The sequence below is a fragment of the Oreochromis niloticus genome, linkage group LG13 (assembly GCF_001858045.2).
Source record: "Oreochromis niloticus isolate F11D_XX linkage group LG13, O_niloticus_UMD_NMBU, whole genome shotgun sequence".
NCBI classification, from domain to species: Eukaryota; Metazoa; Chordata; class Actinopteri; order Cichliformes; family Cichlidae; genus Oreochromis; species Oreochromis niloticus.
Genome location: NC_031978.2, coordinates 19,207,634 through 19,214,240, shown reverse-complemented (window position 1 = coordinate 19,214,240; position 6,607 = coordinate 19,207,634). Strand labels below are relative to the sequence as shown.

The 6,607-nt window shown below is 40.3% G+C and overlaps 1 long non-coding RNA gene across 1 annotated transcript; it reads right to left on the bottom strand.

Moving 5' to 3' along the window:
* Positions 1-183: 183 nt before the first annotated feature.
* On the bottom strand, positions 184-4,628 carry LOC112841958 (uncharacterized). Its single transcript, XR_003213465.1, has 3 exons — positions 4,439-4,628; positions 771-911; positions 184-365 (listed from the first exon to the last, which is right to left on the bottom strand). It is a non-coding gene; the product is annotated as an uncharacterized LOC112841958 (long non-coding RNA).
* Positions 4,629-6,607: the final 1,979 nt, after the last annotated feature.

Here is a 6,607-nt window from a genome sequence, read left to right as displayed (position 1 = left end):
TTACAGGTGTGCAAAACTTTCTCTCAGTAAAAGAATTGAAGTTGACATTTCAGAAAACATTGACAATTAGCCACAGTTAACCAGACAAATAAGCTAAGTACTTATGGATTGTGTTATTTAGTTACATATTACTATTTGTGTAATGATACACTAACCTGACAGTTCTCAAGGTTAATGGGAAGATTCACTGTTTATTTACAGTGAATAAATATATTTACAGACACAATGCAAAAAGGGAATAGTGCTCCAAGGGGTCCGGGGAGGAAGGGAATCCACTCATCCTATATTTACAGGTAAAACTCTCTTTCTCTCTCTCAAACTCGGGGTTTTGGTTCACCACACACCACGGAGGGAAATCCAGGGATCTATGCAGAGGAAATACACAGTCAGAATGAGCTCATCTGGAGCAGGTGGTTGATTGTCCCAGTTGCGTTCGGCTATAGGTGGGAACCACCTGCCTATGAACACAGACATAAATAAACGAGCACAGATAGACAAGAGAGGAGAGAGAGAAAACTAAAGGAGACAGGCGAAGAAAGCAAACCTGGAGCAGACAGCCAGGGAGGACTGAAGGACCATGACAACAATGTTCTCATAGCAACTTTTATATGTAATAATTGTTAGCTTTATAAATGAACTTATTTAAAACAGTTAAAGCTTTTTTTCTAGAATAAACATGAGATTTATAGGAGACTTTTATAATAAAAATAGAATAATGATGATTCCCATGACCTAAATGAAAATGGAAGGTTTAATTCGATATCACATACCACAGTTTGGGAAAAAATTTGCAGCTGCCAAGTTATCTCGGAGCTGCACCTTGTCCAAATTTCACGGTCGCTTTGGTTGATGAAGGTCGGATAACGATATATGCTTGCAGTCCTCACCTCTAACACTTTGGCCTCTGGCAGCTGAAAAAGAAAAAGATGAATGATTGATCCAAACATGATGTGGGATTACAGCTGAAGGTTTGTCATCAGCAGTTTTGAGCTTTGGCATCTTGACTGAACGCTGCCATAAAAGAGGTTTACTTTCTTCCTTACTTTAAGTTAGAATAAAATATAATACACCATAGCTGACGCAGTTAAAATGGCAAAGCAAACATTACACATTTAAAAAATCACTTAAGCACAAGAGGAAAAGAAAGCAAACAGAGCAAAATAAATGAAAGGTTTCACTCATTTTCTTTAGTAACATACATGCAGATATTATTTTTTAACAGTTACAGCATGGATGCTTGCAGACAGCCCCTCCTTTCCTTACACACACTCCAACATGTGCCAGACGTGCGCTTACTAACGCACAGGTCATGGATTGTCTTATAAAAACACATGTGTTAACTGATTCGTCACATGCAGAATAAAAACACAGCGAGAAATGATTGCAAAGTGGTTTTTATGCAGTCAATTTTTCTTGGCTTTTTTTATTCAGGACAAAAAGCAGTTTATCAGCATCGTAACACAAACAGAGCGAGCTTGATTAGAAATGATTGGCCAAGCACACAGTTTCACATCATAAACTGCGGCATACTTTATTAATGAGCCTGTGAGCGTTCCCATTTTATGTTGAGTATAATAATTGCAATTAGTGTTTGACTAAATGTTTATTTTCTTTTGAATATACGTCACAGTACAAATTGCAGCTGTTGTTTCTAGAAAGCAACTTTTCACTGATAAGTGGGAAACAGGCAATCAGATAGAGGGACCTTTTTTTTTAAATGGTGTCCTAGTTTATTCATGTGATGAGCAACTGTTTCCACACTTTTTGCCTTTTTAAGTTGGAACTCTTGATGTAGATCATCGCCCACGCTTGGCCGAGGCCACATGCAAAGAGAAACAAACAATTCTGTTTTAGGTGAAAAACAGAAGATTTGTTCCACAAATTGACCCTGTGTTTGGGATGCTTCCCTTAGGAATCCATGACCACAGCCTAAACGAAAGCCAGACAGATAAATTCACAGCAAGCATTTGTTCCTGAGACCCACACAGACACACATGCATACACACACATCTATCTAGGTGACACAAGTGTTTGGTTTAAACTACCACTAGAAGAACATAGTTACTTATGTACAGAAACCAAAGTTTTGGTCTCCTGCAGAGCCCATTTAACCAGCATCACTAAGCAGTGAGCTAGGTTCATGTGTCTGATTCCAGCCTCAATCATTATCTGTGCGAAGGCTACATTTTGATGGCATTTGTCTTAAAGAGCTCTGTTTACAGTATAAGCCATAACCACTTGAGTGGAGTGCATGTAATTGAGAGAACAAGGTGGGACAGGAAACCAGTCTAATCCAACAGGATCACTCCATTAAGCCACAGACAGATTCAATTAAAGGGAAAAATAACTACCTCTTCCACAATAACATAACACATGCAGACAAAAACAGTCCTGCCTCAGATGCTTAACCACTCACAGCTTGACATGTGGGCAAATATTTGAGCGTGAAAGAACAAACTGAAGTTCGAGCATTGTTATTTTTTTCATCCTAAAAAAATGTGTGGTGGAGTCCAGCGTGGAGATTGTGATTTCATGGAGGAAAGATCACCTCAATAAGAAACAAATGCTTCCCTCTGGTTTTGTTAGGCGTCCAAACTATCTCCCTCAACGTGAACTGAAGTAGAACGTTAATAGGTTTTAAATTAACATTGTTTAGTTGTCTTCTATGTCTTTCAAAGCAGCCTGGTCCAGCTGCGCAAATATGAGCTATTTACCCTCAGGGAGTATAACTAACATATCATACTAGAGCCCTGTGGCAGACGCCAGACAGACATGCCAATCGAGATAGAGTTTAAACCTTAGAAATGAAATGCATGGATGGGACACTTAATATTTCAGAACAGCAGAAATTGCCAAGTAGAGTCTCGACCGCAAACATGGAACCAGAATAAAGGAAGTTTCCTAATTTCTTACAGAAGGAGCCGTCATGCCTTTATCAAAATGATTTTTATGCCTTTTCTGATGAAAGAGGGATTTGGTAATCATGTTAAGATTATGAATGGAACTATGACTCCATTCTCTATTGTATGTTGACGATGGACAATAACAGTATTTTTGACGGTAGTATCAAACGATATAAAGTAACAGCTCCACATCAAGAGCCAAATGAAAATTTATCTGTAAAAATATAAAGCTACAGCCAGAAGTTAGCTTTTTGTAATAAGTGAAAACAGTCAACTAGGAATATGCTGATTCATGGCCCCCAGAAAAATGTTTTTAATTTTTTATCTGATTTAAACAGACAACATTGTGACCTGCAGTGTGAAAAGGGATCCAGTAAAAGAGAGTCTGGAGAGGCGGCGGTATGTTTTGGAAAAAAACGAGTGAAAGTCAGCAGAAGCCTGTGTGTAAATGAGAGGTGCAAGGAGTAGATACCTGACGTAAATACCTGGGATCAACCATCCAAAACGACGGGCATTGCACAAGCGAGGTGAAGAAAAGAGTGCAGACAGGGTGGAGTGGGGGGAGATGAGTGGCAGAAGGATAGCAGCAAGTGAATGAAAGGAAAGGTTTACAAGGTGGTAGTGAGCCCTGCTATGATGTATGCTTTGGTGGTTGTGACACAAACAAAAAGGAGATGTGGCTGAGGAACAGCTCAGGTTGCTCAGGTTGGAGCCAAAATCAGAGAGGAACGGCTGGGGCGGTTTGGATATACGCAGAGGAGGGATCGTGTATATATTGAACAAAGGGTGTTGAATCTGTAGCTGTCAGGCAGGAGGAAAAGAGAAAGACCACATGGATAATTCATGGATGTACTGAAGGAGGACATGCAGAGGATTGATGTGACAGAAGAAGATGCAAGCGATAGGGTGAGACGGAGACAGATGATCTGCTTCGGCAATTTCTAAATGGAGAAGCCAAAAGAAGAAAAGGAAGAAGATGATTAAACAAACATAAAATTTAGGCAGCTACCGAGGTGTAGAAAGGTGAACTATGTTACTTTTGGACAGAGTCAGAGCTGCTCTTTTCTGCTGCTTCCAGTCTTTTAGTCAAGCCAACTTGCTGCTGGCTGCAGAATCATAGTTGGCGGATAGCAGGTGGTATCGGTCTCATTTGACTCTTAGCAATAATGAGCACAAGGAGATTACCCAAACACAAATGTTCACATTATAATTTCAGGTTTAATTAACACACTCAATCATTACAGTGTTGCAAACACCAGAGATCCCTTCTAACAACCAGTCTCTTCTTGCTAAGAAACACAGCAGATAATTAACCATTCACCCATGTAGCTCTGTATTATTTCATTTGGTCACATATAGAGTCACAGGCCTGCCCCACAGTTCAAAAGCTTCTGTTATCTGTTTAACCCTTTTACAACTACTATATGTGTTAGAATGCGACAGAAAAAAAGTTGGTGCTACCCCCTCTTCCTCTAGCCTTAATTTCCTCTCATGTTATCAGATTTTTATAAGGTTTGAGATAGCTTCGTACTAACCAGAAGCCCCCTGCGGGTCCCCAGGTCTGGCCAGGCCAACAGACAGCAGGTAGTCAATAAAGGCTCACTTTGTGGTGGTCTATTGCAGGCCTGGGAAGAAGACATCTCTTATCAAAATCACAGCACGACACAGACTTGCTAACTAGCCTCTGATAAGAGTGATTTAGCATCAGGAGAGGAAAAGCAGCAGGTTGAAAGGATCACAGTGAAATATAGAAAGGAAGTCATGCATCAAGGAGACAGTTTAACACAGAGGGTTGTATTTAGGTACTAAATTCTAACCTGCAATTTTTTTAAATTGCCACGTGTTAATGATGCAAGTTTGGCTCGTCCATTGAAACAAACCAAATGCTGCTCCCATTCCTAATTATTATTTAAATGTTGAGGCCTGCTGTGATTGCTAGGGAGGTCTGGAAAGCAGACATTTTAATGCATGTATGTTCACAGCAGGGTGCCTTGTAGTAAACCCTTCACATGTTTGCTGGCCCACGCTTTTAAAGCACAGTTAAGATTTGCAGAAAACCCCCAGAATTAGAGCCATATAGCTCCAAGTCTCAGCTTTTGTACCTGAGTGTGTTTGTAAGTCATGTAAACCATGTTGCTCTCTGTCATTGCCACATAATAAAGGCAAAAGTGGCTCATGCCTATATGATCATTACTGAGTGTTATGACCAAAAAAACAAAGAGCACAAGCTCTCTAAAGTGGTGTGAGACGGAGGCTAAGCAGAGGTTTTTTCTCTTCTGATTGGTCTCTGTATTTTTATTCTCCGTGTCCTCTTTAATTGGATTCGAGGGAAAGCCACAACTGCTGAATAGCTGCCACACCAGCACACAGAAAGAAAGACATACAGTTTCAGTCAAAGTCGGCTCGCATTTCAACGGCCAGCCAACATCTGAACAGTGGATTATCACTGCTTTTAGACCGCTATGCACCTCCTGAATGGCCTTGATTCCCTGGTAATGGCACCCATACATTTGTAAAGTAAGGAAGTGAAAGACCAAGTTGAAAAAGAAGAAAGGGGAGAACCTTATTTCACATTCACCTCCCGAAAACCTTTTCACTGCACATACAGCGCTCAGACACAAAGCTGCTTTTGTCTGAAGAGTCTGGGGTTAACAGAGACTTGTTAGGGTACAGAAACAAAGCCACTGGGAACCTCTGTGCCTTTTCGCACACAAATATAAATCAGTTTATATTAAATAAATAAAAACTCATAATGACAAAACATTTTTTTTGTTTCCGTCGAAAGCTTTTCTCATTGTTTTTTAAACAAACAGAGTGGATGTTGTGACATAAACAGATACCCTACAATAGATACTTAAAATCTGTGTGGGAACGGCTCTGTTCTCTTTTTTTTCCATCAGTTTGTGCAGCTAACAATAGCTTTGGCAGTGCTACATGATTGAACCGTTCTGTGTTTATGCAGTTGTCATACAGCAAAACCTGGAAAACACGCTAATAGAAATAACTTCAACAAAGAGGGCAGAAAAAAACGAAAGTCTATCTCAGTTGCAAGCTAATTCTAATTCCAGACTCGCTTAATTGTTGTGAATTCGATTAGAATTAAAAAAAAGCCTCTCCTGGTACCACTTCATACGCTCACATAGTCCTCAAATGCGTGGACCTTTCCACAGATGGACTATTTGTGCAATGAGAAAAACCATCGCTCGGTTCTGTGCAGTCAAAAGGCTTTTACAGGAGTGTGAAGTCATTGTCGCTGGAGAACAATTTGGAGAAGATGGATGAGGAAAAGAGAGGAAAAGGGGAGAAGAGAAGAGGTATATTTGTGAACAAGCTGCTAAGCCATGTAAACCACACAATATTGGTCTTTTTTCCCTCACCGTGAAAAAATAGCCCAGAGAGGAACAACAGAGACGTTAGAGCTTTTTGGGACGTCCCGCTGCGGGTTTGGCAAGTCACAAGCTTAAATTGGACTATATTTTTCATCTGTCATTTGTTCCTTTGTATGGTGCTGGCATCTTATTTCACTGACACTCTATAGCCTTTTCTGTTTTCATTCAGGAGTGGTGAGGGATCTTCAGAGTGTGTAATCCTGTTGCTGTTCCTGCTGCAGAAACAAATTAACTCCCAATGAAAGTTTGATGGCTTCTGTTATACGCAGTGTTTAGCAACACCTGCCTGAGCACCGATTCTTTAATGCATGTGTG